The 16,425-nt window shown below is 37.5% G+C and overlaps 1 protein-coding gene across 7 annotated transcripts in view; it reads left to right on the top strand.

Moving 5' to 3' along the window:
• Positions 1-221: 221 nt before the first annotated feature.
• Positions 222-16,425, top strand: part of RNF111 (ring finger protein 111) — a 104,346-nt gene continuing 88,142 nt past the window's right edge. For 2 of the 7 annotated variants that reach the window (XM_015564956.1, XM_006765217.2), the window contains exon 1: positions 239-386. The gene's annotated coding sequence lies outside the window, so the exon portion shown is untranslated. Of the gene's footprint in view, positions 387-16,425 lie in introns of all 7 variants that reach the window. The other 5 variants (XM_006765218.2, XM_015564955.1, XM_006765214.2 and 2 more) reach the window with 5 other exon arrangements.

The following is a 16,425-nucleotide window of genomic DNA, read 5'->3' as shown; positions in this document are numbered from 1 at the left end:
GACACACCCACACCCCGCACAGTAAGGAAGTGTGGGTGAGGGGGTTTCTTTTCCGACTCCCCCTGGAGTCGCAGGATGGGGGCCGAGGACCCAGGCGTGGGAGTGCGATTTGACAATGGAGGGATGAGGGGAACCCGCGCCCAGGGTGTCTGTCGGAGGGCACCGAGTCGGCCTGGCGGTTGGGGAGTTGCCTTCTGTGATCAAGGAAACGTCGTCCGCGGAACCGCAGAAATACAGACGCGCCCGATTTTGTACAGAGTTGGCTCGGTCATTAAGAAAGAAGCTTGATATTTTTGTTGTCCTCAGATAATTTGTCAGTGGCAGTGCCGTAGTGGAAGTAGCTGTTCTCTGCTACAGAAATAGAGGGTTTTCACAATCGTCCTTAAGTAGGTTACAGTAAATCCTTACGGATACTTTTAAACCCAGGTCTTAAGTTTTAACGTTAAAAAACAAACAAACAAAAAAAAAAACACGAGCCAGTGTAGGGTGTTCATTTAATGTGTTCATGTTCGTGGTGTGGAGTGACTTCATTGTATTTTATGCTTTCCTGTTTCTTGATTTATATGCGGCACGAATTTAGGACCCTGAAGGGGTAAGATGCCAGCTGACATAGACTTTAGAGTGGCTATCCTTTATAAACCTGTCCATCCAAACTTTATTCCATTTGGTATTTTATGTTTAATTTTCTTGTGTTAGGGACCTCTGGAACCAAAAAGAACAGACTGGGGGAAATAGTTTCATTTCCTTTCTCATTTTTGTTTGTCATTGCTTTCCAATAATAGAAGGTAATGTCATTATTATATAGAAGTCTATAATAATGGTTTTACTTAGCTTTATTAGGGTGAAGATCTACATTTTGATAGTTTGTTACTGCATTTTTTAGAAAAAATTTTCATATAAACCATGTTGTTTTTCATACTAAACAGTAGTCGTTGGTGGTTTTTGTTGGACAAAACAGGATGAGAAAGAAGCCCTTTTACTGTAAAAATAATCTTAAATTGTCTTTTTTTTAAAGCCTTGAATTATTTTACATTAGTTTGTCTCTTGTCATTTAACCTTGGACAAATGACATCTCTACTGCTTGCTTGTTTGTTTCCTAAGATTTAATGGTTTTTAAAGAACTAGTGAGGATATTTATGAATTGGTCTGATAAGTATTGTATGAAAAACTAGTAGAGTCTCTCCCTGTTCATCAGGGCGGCTGTATCTTAAGTGTGTGGAATCTTCCATCACTTTTTTCCTTTTGTTTGGTGTCTTTTGGTCACTTTCATGTTAGCTCTTTCACTAGAGCTGGTTTTTAAAGAAAGATACCACCAAAATTCCATTTTGATGGAAAATACATTATAGTGGAGCTTACATCTTGACAGATTTCACTTCCGTACTTTATTTCCATGGGTAATTGAAAAATACCTATACAGGTGTTTAAAATAAGAGAATAGCAATTTACATGTCCTATAGCAAGGAATAGTCAATAAATATTTCTAAATAGTTATTTTTACTTTAAAATGTGGAGTAAAAAACTCATTGAATTAAACCAGTTGGATTTTTTTAGATGTTTCTTTTATTATTTTGCCAAAGAAGGGTTTCTGTAACATGCTTCACTTAGAGAATAATTACATGTGCCCGTGACATTTCCCCCCCTATGAGCTAGGACTTCAATAGGGGGGAAAATGACAGTACTAAAAATGATAGTAATTAAAGTATGTTATAACACAACATTAACATTCTATGCGGGAACATTATCTTATGAAAGAATGCTGGGCTAGAGATAGGAGCTCTGGATTTAAGATCTAGCTTTGCTTGCTATTCATTAGATCTGTGACTATTGATAACCACCCTGGACTTCAGATCTCTCACTGTTAAAGGACAAGTGTGGGATAGATAACTCTTGTTTTGTCTAGGTCCCAAATTTAATGGTCGGTATTTTTACTTCGGTATTTTTGGTATTCATTGTTATATTCATTATGATCCAGTCTCCAGAAAGAATGCTATACTGAGACTCTGAGTTCATTCATGATACATACTGGTACTGTATATTAGGAAAAAAATCAGTGATGAAGCCATGTTTGTTTTTTTAGGTAATGCTTCTGTCACATTGTAGCTATTTTTCATGATTTAATAACTCATACTAAAAAATGAAACTTTGTTAAATCCTGGTAATGCTTTTGAAATCATCCTGAATAATTTTTCTTTCAGGAAATTGATCACAGTTCAGTAAAAGTCCAGTAAAATGGCATACACCTCTGTTCTTTCTTTTCTGTATGCCACAGATTCTTGGTAACAGCTGGCCCAGGTTTCTACAGATACTCGATTTAAATCATTACATGAGGAGTGAGCGACAAATGTTTAAAAACAAATACTACTGAGCTTACATTTTAAATAGAGATACTGCCTTATTATTTAGTCATTTGGTAAGTATTTATTGAATGCCTCATGTTTTTGGCATTCTTCTTGGTCTTCAGTGAAGAAGGCACTCTGCCCCCATGGGGTGGACAATCTACGGGGGAAACATCTAGTAAACAGAATAGTTTTAGGTAGTGGTGAGTGCCCTGAAAAAAATAGGACCATGTAAAGGAGAATGAATGAAAGTGGAGCTCTACTATGGGTTGAGTGGTTAGAGAGGGCCTCTTTTTAGAGGTAATATTTGATTTGCGATCAATGGCTGGAAAGAATCAGCCATAGTGACAATCTGGAGGAAGAGTGCTGTAGAGAAAGGGAACAGCAAATGCATTAAATTGGGTTTGATTCTGGAGAATCTACAAGTGAAAACTGGTTTGTCTGTTAGGCTTTTTCATAATTGCTGAAAGACAATTTAGAAAGGTTGGAAATGTTTTATGTGTAGCAGCCAAATGTAATGTGTTGACCTTGTTTAAATCCTGACTCAAATCAGTAAAACTATTTTTAAAACACTTGGGAAGAATCCTGAATGGGGATGAGTATTAGATGTTATCAAGGAATTGTTAATTTTATTAGGGATGATAATGGCATTATGTTTATGTAAGAATATGCCCATAATTTTTAAAGATGGAAACTGAAGAATGAGGAGGACAAATAAGATGTCTGGCATTTGTTTAAAAATACTTCCAAGCTCAACTGGTGTTGCTCAGTGGTTGAGCTTAGATCTGTGAACCAGGAGGTCATGATTCTGTTCCTGGTCAGGGCACATGCGCAGGTTGTGGGCTTGATCCCCAGTAGGTGGCATGCAGGAGGCAGGCGATCAATGATTCTCTCTCATCATTGATGTTTCTATCCCTCTTCCTCTACGAAATCAATAAAAATATATTTTAAAAAATACTTCTAAGCAGAAAAGGGGTATAGGGGGAAGAGTAGAGCTAAATGAAGCAAGTGTGGTGTAATCTTGACAGTTGTTGGGTTGGAGTGTGATAGGTATGTGGGTATTAATAATATTCTCTGCTTTTGTGAGTTTTGAAAATGTCCATGTTTAGAAATGTATTTAAAATAATTTATACCAGCATTTATTCAACAAATATGACCGCTATATTTCAGGCACTGTGTCAGTACTTGAGTTAAAACAAAGAGCCAGGACCTTTAGGCCTGCCTCTGAGGAGCTTCTGGTTTGCTGGAGGAAGGAAGAGTTCCTCAGTGTGTACTGTGTTAACATGAAATCATAGATTTCTGTGGAGGTATACAGGATCAGCATCTTAGTGTTTATGTGGTTCCTTGAAAAGTCTTTTTCTTTTTCTAGAGAATTAAAAATTTAAGAAATTCTATATGGAGCTAGCTATATGCCAGTCTAAGTCACTGTTGTAGTCATTTCCCTTGTTTGTATTTACTATATAGGACATCAGAATAAATTACTTCCTTTCACCATCTCTTCATATCCCAATTAGCCTTTATTAAAATTTTTTATTTTGAAATAATTTCAGAAGTACAGAAAAATATAAAATAGTCCTGAAAACTCTTAAATAGCCTATACTTAGATTTACCAATTTTTTTTTATTTTTTTATTTTTTTTTAGATTTACCAATTTTTAACACTTGTCACATTTGCTTTCTAATTCTCTTTTCTGCCCATTTATCTCTAAACTAGTGGCCCAGTGCATGAAATTTGTGCACTCGGTGGGGGGGGTCCCTCAGCCCAGCCTGCACCCTCTTGCAGTATGAGAACCCTCAGGGGATGTCCAACTGACAGGTTAGGCCTGTTTCCCCACGGGGAGCGGGCCTAAGCTTCAGTCAGACATCCTTAGCACTGTCTTGGAAGCGGGAGCTGTGCTCGCCAGCTGTGAACCCGGCTTCTGGTGCACTGACCACCAGGGGGCAACTCCTGCATTGAGTGTCTGTGCCCTGGTGGTCAGTGCATGTCATAGTGACTGGTCGTTCCACTGTTTGGTCGATTTGCATATTAGCGTTTTATTATATAGGAGTATTCATGGTATATTGCATTCTCTTGCATTATCACAGTACAGTTACTAAATTTAGGAAATTTAACATTAATAATATAAAACCTTTATATAATCCATAGACCCTATTCCAGTTTTGTCAATTTGTCCCAATAATAGCATTTGTTTCTTTATAGCATTTTCCCCATAGGATCCAGTCTGGATCGCAGATTGCATTTAGTTGTAGTAACTTAGTTGCCTTTAATCTGAAATAGTGCTTTAGCTTTTTTGTTTCATTACATTAACATTTTTGAAGAATATAGGCTATATTATAGAATATTCTTCAATTTGGATTTGTCTGATGTTCCCTCATAATTAGATTCAGTTTAAACATCCTCAGGGGTTTTGTATCCTTCTCAGATATGATACAGAAGCACATGTCATTGGTGTGCTAATGTTTATTTTTATTTACCTGGTGATGATATCTCGTTTCTTTATAGTATAGTTATATTTTTTCTTCTTGCACCTAATAAACGGTGGGAATAAGTTTGAGAGAGTACAGATATCCTGCTTCTAAATTAGACCTTCTATATGCTCATGAATTTGCCTCCTGGATTTAGCATATATTGATGATTATTGCCTGTACTTCTCTTTACTTTGATGGTTGCAAATGGTTATTTTTCTAATCCCTCCATCTTCTCTACCTTATCAGTAGTCATGCTGTTATAGGAAGAAGCATCCTTTTATCTATTATCAATATGGACATGTGGGTTACAGTCCATTACTGCCTTTATTTTTTTATGCTCAACTTGTCCCAGATTTGTCCAGTGGGAACCTCTACGTCCTGGCTCCTGTGTCTTTTTGACATAATCTCTTAATTTTTCTTTAGTATTTCCTTCCTTTTTGGCACATGAGGATGTTTGAAACTTATCTTGATCTCAATCCTGGAATCAGACATTTTCCAAGGAGCCCGGGTGCCATTTTGTGGGGAATCCAACTTGCTTTTGAGTTACCTATTTATTCATAGTAATAACCTATTCTTCCCTGGATTAGGACATCCTCTGAGAAAAAATTAAAATTAAATTTTGATAGTGGGTTTATATTTCTATAAAGATTTTGTTCATGGTCCTAACCGGTTTGGCTCAGTGGATAGAGTGTTGACCTGTGGACTGAAAGGTCCCAGGTTTGATTCCGGTTAAGGGCATGTACCTTGGTTGGGGGCACATCCCCAGTAGGAGGTGTGCAGAAGGCAGCTGATGGATGTTTCTCTCTCATCGATGTTTCTAACTCTCTATCCCTCCCCTTCCTCGTGTGCAGGAGGCAGCTGATGGATGTTTCTCTCTCATCGATGTTTCTAACTCTCTATCCCTCTCCCTTCCTCTCTGTAAAAAATCAATAAAATATATTTAGAAAAAAAAAGATTTTGTTCATGTAGTAGTAATTACATAAGAATTAACAGTTTATTATATTCACCCCCCCCAAAAAAAAACACCCCAACTTTTTAAAAAACGTTTTAATTGAATTTATTGGGTGACTTTGGTTAATAAACTTATATAGTTTCAGGTATACAATTCCATAATACATCATCTGTATATTGTATTGTGTGTTCATCACCCCAAGTCAAGTCTCTTTCAGAAAGCAACTATTTTATTATTCTTTTCAAATAAGTGATTGATTTGATCTTAATTGTGATAAAATAAAATGGAAGGAATAAAATAAAAGGTTATCTTTATTTTGTGTTACTTTGTGTATGTGTGGAGGGTGTGGATAGGAGAGGGTTTATACACTTAAGCCCTAACCAGTTTGGCTCAGTGGATGGAGCGTTGGCCTGCGGACTCAAGGGTCCCAGGTTCGATTCCGGTCAAGGGCGTGTACCTTGGTTGCGGGCACATACCCAGTGGGGGGGGGGGGGTGTGTGGAAGGCAGCTGATCCATGTCTCTCTCTCTCTCATCAATGTTTCCAACTCTCTATTTCTCCCCCTTCCTCTCTCAAAAATCAATAAAATATATATAAAAAACAAAAACAAAAGAAAAAAAAAACCAAACCAAAAAAAACACCTAACTTAAAAAAAAGACTTAAGATTTATATACTTAAAACTGTTTTTAAGTTATAAGACCTTCTGGTCTGAAGGCAATTGTTGCTTTTTAAATGAAAATGTTTATAGTAATCCTATGTAATAAAAGGCTAATATGCAGCCGAAACCGGCTTGGCTCAGTGGATAGAGCGCCGGCCTGCGGACTGAAAGGTCCCAGGTTCAATTCCGGTCAAGGGCATGTATCTGGGTTGCGGGCACATCCCCAGTGGGGGATGTGCAGGAGGCAGCTGATCGATATTTCTCTCCCATTGATGTTTCTGACTTTCTATCTCTCTCCCTTCCTCTCTGTAAAAAATCAATAAAATATATTAAAAAAAAAAAAGGCTAATATGCAAAATGTCCCCGCAACTGTGAGTTTGACCAGGGGGCAGGGCCGGCCGGCCAACTGCCTGCAGCCCCTTCCCCCAGCCAGCCCCTCCCCCAATCAGCCCCACCACCCTGATCTGGGGGCGGGCCAGCTGGCCAACCTCCTGTAGCCCCTTTCTGTGGCTGGCCCTTTCCCTGATCACCCCTCATACCCTGATTGGGGGTGGGGCCAGCCCACCAACCACCTGTGGCCCTTCTCCCCTGCCGGCCTGGCCTGATTGGCCCCAATTGGGGCAGGCCGGCTGAACCCCACCCGTGCACGAATTCGTGCTCTGGGCCTCTAGTATAGAATAATCCTTCCTATGTAATAAAAGCCTAATATGCTAAGTTTCCGGTTGTCCAGTTGTCCGTTCAACCAATCAAAGCATAATATGCTAATGATACGCTAAGCTCGCTCAACTGTTTGCTATGATGTGCACTGACCACCAGGGGGCAGACAGTTGACCGGTCAACCAGTCGCTATGATGTGCACTGACCACCAAGGGGCAGATGCTCAATGCAGGAGTTACCCTCTGATGGTCAGGGAGCGCTGCTCAGCCAGAAACCAGGCTCATGGCTGGCGAGTGCAGTGGCGGTGGCGGGAGTCTCTCCTGCCTCTGTAGCAGTGCTAAGGACCCCTTGTGGGATGTCTGACTGCCAGCTTAGGCCCACAGGCCTAAACCAGCATCCCTCAAGGGGTCCCAGAATATGTGAGGGCGCAGGCCGGCTGAGGGACCCCTCTCCCCCCAGTGCACTAATGTCATGCACTGAGCCTCTAGTATTTCAATGTTAGTGAAATCTCACAAGCACATTATTTCATGCAGTTACTTTTACATTTTGTCATATTTCACAGGCATTCTCTCCTCTATGCATTCTTGGTTTATTTTTCTTTTAAACCTAACATATGTGTTTTTCCAGATAATATTTTGAATGATTTTTATTTTTGAAACAGTTAATCTGCACTTGATTTAAAAAGTTGATTCCAAAAGGCTTCTACTGAAAAACAGCAGTCCTCCTTCATTATCCCCTAGTTCCACTTCCTAAGCAGAAACATTCAGCTCTTAAAATTTTTTCTGGTATTTACTTCCATATTTCTAAGTAGTATGTTTATATGTCTACGTAGCTACTTTTGATATTTTTATTTATTTATGTATTTATTTAAATATATTTTATTGAATTTTTACAGAGAGGAAGGGAGAGGGATAGAGATCTAGAAACATCGATGAGAGAGATACATCGATCAGCTGCCTCCTGCACACCCCCAACTGGGATGTGCCCGCAACCAAGGTACATGCCCTTGAGCAGAATCGAACCTGGGACCCTTGAGTCCGCAGGCCGACGCTCTATCCACTGAGCCAAACCGATTAGGGCTGTTTTTATTTTTTAAGAATTATTTAGTTTTTTTAAAGATAAAAGTAATACATGCAAATATTACCAAATTCAGAAAGTATAAAGGGTGTACAAGGAAAAATAAGTACTGTTGCCATCCCTGTCTTCCTACTATCCAGTCCTTTTTCTTGGGAGATATGTCTTCTTTTACTATTTTATATGTACAGCAGTTTTCAATCTGTGGTCTGGATTCTTAAGACCACATATTAAATACATAAAAAGGGGATAGTATGAATAACTTTAGGTCTATACAGTTGGATGAAATGGACAAATTATTTCCTCTGTTCCTCTCTCTTCTTTTAGTTGATTTCAGGGTAGGACATATATTTGGGTCCTGGATCCTTAAGGAGGTCTTCAAATGTTTCAGAAGGTCTGCTAAGTTGAAACTATTTAATAATACAGTAATACTAAGTTCTTTGCTACTTAACTATGTTGACATTTGCATTGATGGTGCAAATACAGTGGTGGGTAAAACTGCTGGTCTGCAGTGCATATCAGGACAGTGGCAAAACTAATAATCATTATATTCTTCACCGCCACACATTTACAGGAAGAAGAAAAGGTTTCATTTAAAAATGACCTTTATGAAGCAGTAAAACTTGCTAATTTTATTAATCTTGACACTTTAATACGTCTTTTTAATATTTCATGTGACAAAAATAGGAAGAATGTTATAAGGTGCTATGGCTGTATATGATGCTTGTCTTGAAGAAAAATACTTGTGTGATTGACTTGTGAGCTGCGCTAACAAACTAGTTGCTTTTTCATGAAACACTATTTTTACTTGAAAGAATGATAACTATAGTTATTTAAATGGGTATTTGTACATATTTTCTCAAAAACAAATGAAGTGAGCCAGTCACTTCAGGGAAAACAACTGACAATTTATTGCCAAGATAAATTCAGTCTTTCAAGCAAAAATTAGAATTTTGGAAAACATATCTGCCACTATGAGCTTGGCAGCTTCTTAGCACCTTTCTGATGATAATGATGGTGATATTAACAAATGAGACTTTTCTTTTATTGCTATTGTATAATGAAATGTGTTGGTGTTTGGAAAGATGTGTATAACTTGGTGGGCCCACTTTTTTCAAATGACCAATGCATGATATTACAAAATTATGCTGTGAGTAAAGGAAGATCTACTTAAGTAAATAGTTTTTAATGAAATGGTTTGAAAAGTTTCATTGATATGGTTTCCGATTCCACATTTACAAAATTACGCTTTGTTAAGATTTGACATAGTGTCAAAGAAGAGTAATATCTACACTTATCTGAAAAGGTTATTAAAAATATTCCTTCCTTTGTTTTCAACTACATATTCGTGTGGAGCTGGGTTTTCTTATTAGATTGAATACAGAAGCAGATATAAGAACCCAGTTTTCTTTTAGTAAGCCAGACAAAGAGTAAAAATTTATGGCAGTGCCATGTTCTCAATTTTTGGGGAAAATATATTCATAAGTGTTACTTATATTAACATGTTTGGTTTACTGTTGCTATTTTTAAATAATACATTTTTAAACATCAACTTTTTTTTTCTAATATTGTATCCATAGCTATAACCCATATAATAAAAACTGTTTAGGTTTCTCAATCTCAATTAATTTTAAGAAGTATAAAGAGGTTCACAAGTCAAAAAGCTTGAGACTGCATTATGTTTTGACTGCTTATGGAAAAGGAGTTCACACTTCTCCCTTCACCCTTTCTTCCAGTATAGTTATATCGCAATTTTAGAATATTTTAAGTAGTAATTCAGCATATATTGATTGAATGCCAGCTATTTGTTCTAAGTTCTGGGACCACATAGTAGTGATTAAAACAAAGACTTGGCTCTAGTGAGAAAACAAGTAGTAAATTTTACAAATGGTGATTATGAACTAAGCTGGAAAAAGAAGTTACGGGATGTGATAGCTTTTTAATTGTATGTAAGGTGGTCAGGAATGGTCTCATGAGCATTTGAGCACAGACCTAAAGGGAGTGAGAGAGCCTTGTGGCTATCTGGGAGACTGAGTAGTAATAGCATATTTGGCCTGCTCAAGGAATAGCCAAGAAGTAGCTGGAGTGGAGTGGATGAGTAGTCAGTTTAGTGGAGATTATAAGGAAATTTGAGATAAGGGGATGTGTATAATTTACCATGTTTAAACAAGATACGAACTTTTGCTTTTGATAAATATAACAGTTTTACCAGGAACAAGTTATGTTATTGATATGGAACTGGGCTTCCTAATTTTTAATGGTAAAATCATATTTAAGTATGTACATTTTTATATACGCGGGGAATAGGTTCACTTTATAAATTATGTTTTATTAAGAAAATCATGTGATACAACATTTTTAGTACAGAACATCTACATAATGTGATTTTAGTATATGTGCTGCCGAAGCGAGCACAGCAGAATGTGATTTATAATCATGGATTTAATTGTATTTTCTATGAAGTCACATTTCTTTAGAGAACTATATATAGTACTGGATAATACTTGCCATTTTATTTTCATAACCGTTGTCCTGCCTGTCATTCCTCTAAAATGCCTTTCTTCTTTTTTTTCTTTTCATTTTTAATTGTTGAAAGTTTTACATATGCCTCCTTTTTCTGCCGTTGACCTCTCCCCGCCCGCTCCTGCCCCCCAGCATATACCCTCAACCCCCCTATTGTCTGTGTCCATTGGTCATGCTGATATGCCTTTATTCTTTCTTTTTTTTTTTGCCTTTATTCTTAATCTCACTTTTAAGCACTAACTTAAAACTTCTGTGAGGTTTTTCTCCATATGAATAGTTCTTCTGTTTTCTCATAGTATTTGGTTCTTATCTTGTAGTTATTACATTTTATTAGAACTTGAGCATTTTCCCACTGTGGAGGTTCAGTTCTGAAAATTTCCATGGTAAATAGAAGAAACTGTGGTTGAAAAATGTAAAATTTTATGTAAAAATAAGATCATGGGAACTGAAGTCGTGAGTGAACAGGTGAACAGTCTTTTCATTTAGTTTTTAAAAAAGAGAGATTTAAACCAACAATTTACATGGGAATTTAGATATAGATGTTTGTGCCAGACCTTAGGCAAGTCACTAAACTTCTATAAACCTCAGTTCTGTGGAGATAATAGTTTTTGGTGAGGATGAAATAAAATGTAAACATGGCACATAGGTCCTTCCTTACAGGCCTTACTTGATCTGGCCCTTGAACACCTTTTCTCCCACTCTTTTTTTCTGTTCTTTGCACATGTTAGGCCTATTCCTGTTACACAATCTTTCCTTACTGTTTCCTTTGCCAGGAATTCTGTTCCTCTTACAACTGTGTGGCTTGGTTGACTGGTGACTGGTTCTTTCTCATGATTCAGGACTTCAGTTTCTAGGCAAGGAACCTGTTGATGGTCAGCCTTTATCATTTGCATTTTTTTCCTTGATAGCACATATTTCTCATTAAAATTTTAACTTAATTGTTTGTGTATGCCTTATTTGTCCTCATTTGCATGTAATTTCCATGAGAGCAAGAACTTCCTATATCCTGTTCATGGCTGATCCCAGTGCCTACAACAGTGTCCAGCTCAGTGGTTCTCAACCTTCTGGCCCTTTAAATACAGTTCCTCATGTTGTGACCCAACCATAAAATTATTTTTGTTGCTACTTCGTAGCTGTAATGTTGCTACTATTATGAATCGTAATGCAAATATCTGATGTGCAGGATGGTCTTAGGCGACCCCTGTGAAAGGGTCGTTCGCCTGCCAAAGGGGTCGCGACCCACAGGTTGAGAACTGCTGGTCCAGCTTATCATAGGCTCATAATAAATATTTATTGAATGAAAACAGTAAGTAAGTATTAAATGTTAGCTAATATATTATCAGTGATATTGTATTTTCTAAAATATTAATAAGCTGTCCTGGCTGGTGTGGCTTGGTTGGAGCGTTGTCCTGTGCATCTTTTGGTTTGCAGGTTTGATTTTGGTCAGGGCACATACCTAGGTTGCAGGTTCAATTCCGGGTCAGGATGCATGGGCAAGGCAACTAATAGGTGTATTTCTCTCACTTTGATGTTTCTTTCTCTCTCTTTTCCTCTCTCTCTCCCCCTTTGTCCATTTTGAAAATAACTAAATAAATAAAAATAAAATAATAATAAGCTACTATAAAATTAATTTCTGCTACCTGGGTGACATTTCTAGATTCTGGTATGATTCCAGATGCTTGGGATAGAGAAAGTTTGGATAATCTAACTTGGCTTTATTCTGTTTGCCATAACTGAGTTGATCTTTCTGAAACCTTCTTCTTAGACTCTTGGATTTGCCTATTTTATTGTAGTGTGAATGAATGTTTTTCTTCGTAGATAGCAGTTCTGGGTAGCAGTTCTAAGGCCTAGACTTAATTTTCACTAGTCTTATGTGGTCTTGAACAAGCTTCAGTTTAAAATATTTTTTCTTTTCCTCTCATCATCTTTACTAACCCTGAGTTGCTTCTTTTTCTGATTACCTGGAAAAACTTACAATTTATGTATACTAAAACAAAAATTCTGAACATTTTCCAAAAAGTATTTAAGTAAATGCATGTATTCTGGACTTGCATGTATCACATTATTATGGTTGGGATTACAGTCGTTTTCTAGACCAGTGTTCTCAACTTTCCTAATGCCGCGACCCTTTAATACAGTTCCTCATGTTGTGGTGACCCCCAACCATAAAATTATTTTCATTGCTACTTCATAACTGTAATTTTGCTACTGTTATGAATCGTAATGTAAATATCTGATATGCGGGATGTATTTTCATTGTTACAAATTGAACATAATGAAAGCAAAAACAATATGTAATTATATATGTGTTTTCTGATGGTCTTAGGTGACCCCTGTGAAAGGGTCGTTTGACCCCCAAAGGGGCTGCGACCCACAGGTTGAGAACCACTGTTCTAGACTGATAGTTTTGGGGACAGTGTAGCATATTACCTATCTTTTTTTTTTTTAAAATATATTTTATTGATTTTTTTACAGAGAAGAAGGGAGAGGGATAGAGAGTTAGAAACATCGATGAGAGAGATCGATCAGCTGCCTCCTGCATGCCCCCCACTGGGGATGTGCCCGCAACCAGGGCACATGCCCTTGACCGGAATCGAACCCGGGACCCTTGAGTCCGCAGGCCGACGCTCTATCCACTGAGCCAAACCAGTTCGGCTACCTATCTTAATTATCACCTTTAACAGTGACTGGTAGCCAAGAAAACCCCACAAAAAACCCCCACACAAAAAAAGGTTTGGATAAAGTGATGATATTAGCATACAGGATAATAAATCCTTGACTTCCCCAAACCAGTATCCTAGAATTATTTAATAGCTTTGCTGTTTTTGTTTCTTGCCACGAAGATTTTAACTGTGCTGTCTGCATACACAGATCTACAGAAGATAAAAATACTATCATTTAGTCAGAATAATCTTTGAAGTCTCTAAAGTTGCCCATAAAGTATAAAATATAGACATACTATCTCTCATACTGTTTTTCCTTTAGTATCGGAAGAAATCACATTTTATTGTTAAACACCAGGTGAAGTAGTAGTCTGTTTATGGTCCATGTTGTGGGAAAAAGAAATGGCTCTAACCATTAGAATCTGACAGCACAGCAAGATGCTCATATCATGAGAGGCACATGGGAAGTGAGACCAACTATACAGAACAGTAAAATTTTATCATTTTGTGTTCATTCTGGGCATATAATCATTGAACAGAATAGCAAGCATATCTGCCTGTTTAACTTCTTTTCTTCTTGTCTTCATGTAGTTAAATTCACAGTGTGGGTGTGCTCTCTTTCCAGAAGCATTCAGTTTTCAGTATGCCTTTGCCTTTAATCGTTAAAATGTCAGTCACTCTTCCTGGTTTTTCTCTTATGACTCTTATTCTCATTCTTTAGAACAAACTCTTTAGCAAATGCTCTTAGGTTACATATTTTGACTTAAATCACATAGGCTGAGCAAAAACAACTTTTATCTAAAACTTGTTGGACTTCATTCAAGGAGAAATTGTTTCCTTGGGCTCTTAGGCTCACCATATTAGATCCTACATTCTCAGGGCAGCTGTCAGCTTTCCAAACTAGTTTTATGTTTCATTTTTATTTATTTTGTCACCTCAACCTTTGCTTTGGGTCTTTAGCAATTCAGGGTCAAGAGGTTCACTCAAATAAGATAGACTAGCTTGAGGTGCATGTACCTAGAGAATTGAAGGCCTGTTTTAAAAAAAAAAATTCAGAGGAGAGCCAGTGGGCTTTTTCTTGCCAGGATGTTTCTTTTTTTTTTTTTTTTTAAATATATTCTATTGATTTTTTTACAGAGAGGAAGGGAGAGAGATAGAGAGTTAGAAACATCGATGAGAGAGAAACATCCATCAGCTGCCTCCTGCACACCTCCCACTGGGGATGTGCCCGCAGCCCAGATACATGTCCTTGACCGGAATCGAACCTGGGACCCCTCAGTCCGCAAGCCGACGCTCTATCCACTGAGCCAAACCGGTTTCGGCTTGCCAGGATGATTTCTAAAAGCTAGTTGCCACTTCAATTTTTAAAATAATAATAAAAGCCAGAATGTACATACATTTTTTTGCTTAAAATATTTAACAACCCTTTGAGGTACTAAAGATTTTTCCTATGAGGACATTTAGGTACATAATGGTTAATAACTTGCTAAAGACTCACAGCAGTGATGGGGTCAAAGCAATTTACATTAGTAGGTTTTGAGTCACCTGAGAAAGGAAGTCCAAAATTCAGGGGCTTAACCAGTATTTCTTCACTGACTTTAAGAAAAACAGTAAGGTGTAGTTTTTGTTTTGTTTTTTTAATATATTTTTATTGATTTCAGGAAGGAAGAGAGAGAGAGGGAAACATCAATGATGAGAGAGAATCATTGATCAGCTGCCTCTTGCATGCCCTCTCCCACCCCCTATTGGGGATTAAGCCTGCAACCCAGGCATGTACCCTCACCCTCACCAGGAATTGAACCGTGACCTGGTTCATAGGTCAGTGCTCAACCACCGAGTGACACGGGTTTATCTCCAGTAGGCATGGCCTTTGTTAAAAGAGAGGAAAGGATGGTGATGTTTTATTTGGATGGCGTGGTTAGGAGAGGGGGTCATAATTTCTCTGTGTTTTTTCTGTGTATTCCAGATTTTCTATAGTGAACATACCTTAAAAAGCAATTTAATTGAGGTATAATTTATATACAATTGAAGCCACACATTTTACTGTACAGTTAAATGAGTTTGGGCAAAAGTATATATCCATGTAGCCAATACCCCAATCAGGACATAAAAATTCCACACCCTAGAAAGTTCCTATTTGTTCCTTTGCTACAAGTTGCCCCATCTCTTGCCCCAGGCCAGCACTGATCTGATTTTTAACATTATGGCTTAGTTTTGTTTGTTCTAGAACATCGTATAAATAGAATTATATAGCATCATTCTTTTGTGTACAGCAGCTTCTGGTCTGTAAATGTTTTCCCTCTAGCATTTTAATTTTTATTTAGTATTAAAGTATAGTTGGCATATAATAGTATATTAGTTTCAGGTGTACAACATAATGATTCTAAATCTGTATATCTTATGATGGGATGTCTCTAGCATATTACTGTGAAAAAAATCTCAAACATAAAAGTTAAAGGAATTGCACAGTGAACACCTATCTCCCTATCACCTAGATTCTGCAATTAACAATTTGCTGTTTTGCTTGATCACATATCTCTTAATATATTTGTTCCATTAACCACCCATCAGACAAGCTTATTGGTGTTTTTATTTGCATTTATGTATGTATGTATGTATTTTTCTTTATTGTTTAAAGTATTACATATATCTCCTTTTCTCCCATTGACTTCTCCCTGACCACTGCCACCCCCTAGCATGCCCTCATTCCCCTGGTGTCTGTGTGTTGGTTATGCTTATATGCATGCATACAAGTCCTTTGGTTGATCTTTTACCCTCCTCCCACCCCTCCCTGCCTTCCTACTGAAGTTTGACAATCTGTTCGATGCTTCTCTGTCTCTATATCTATTTTTGTTCATCAGTTTATGTTGTTCACCATATTCCACAAGTGAGTGAGATCATGTAATATTTATTTTTCTTGGACTGGCTTATTTTGCTTAGCATAATGGTCTCCAGGTCCATCCATGCTGTTGTGAATGGTAAGAGTTCTTTCTTTTTTACAGCAGCATAGTATTTTATTGTGTAGATGTATCAGTTTTCTAATCCACTCATCTGCTGATGGGCACTTAGGCTGTTTCCAAATCTTAGCTATGGCG

Source organism: Myotis davidii, unplaced genomic scaffold (assembly GCF_000327345.1).
Source record: "Myotis davidii unplaced genomic scaffold, ASM32734v1 scaffold441, whole genome shotgun sequence".
NCBI lineage: Eukaryota > Metazoa > Chordata > Mammalia > Chiroptera > Vespertilionidae > Myotis > Myotis davidii.
The sequence above is the reverse complement of the archived record's forward strand: the minus strand, read 5'-3'. Positions and strand labels throughout refer to the sequence as shown.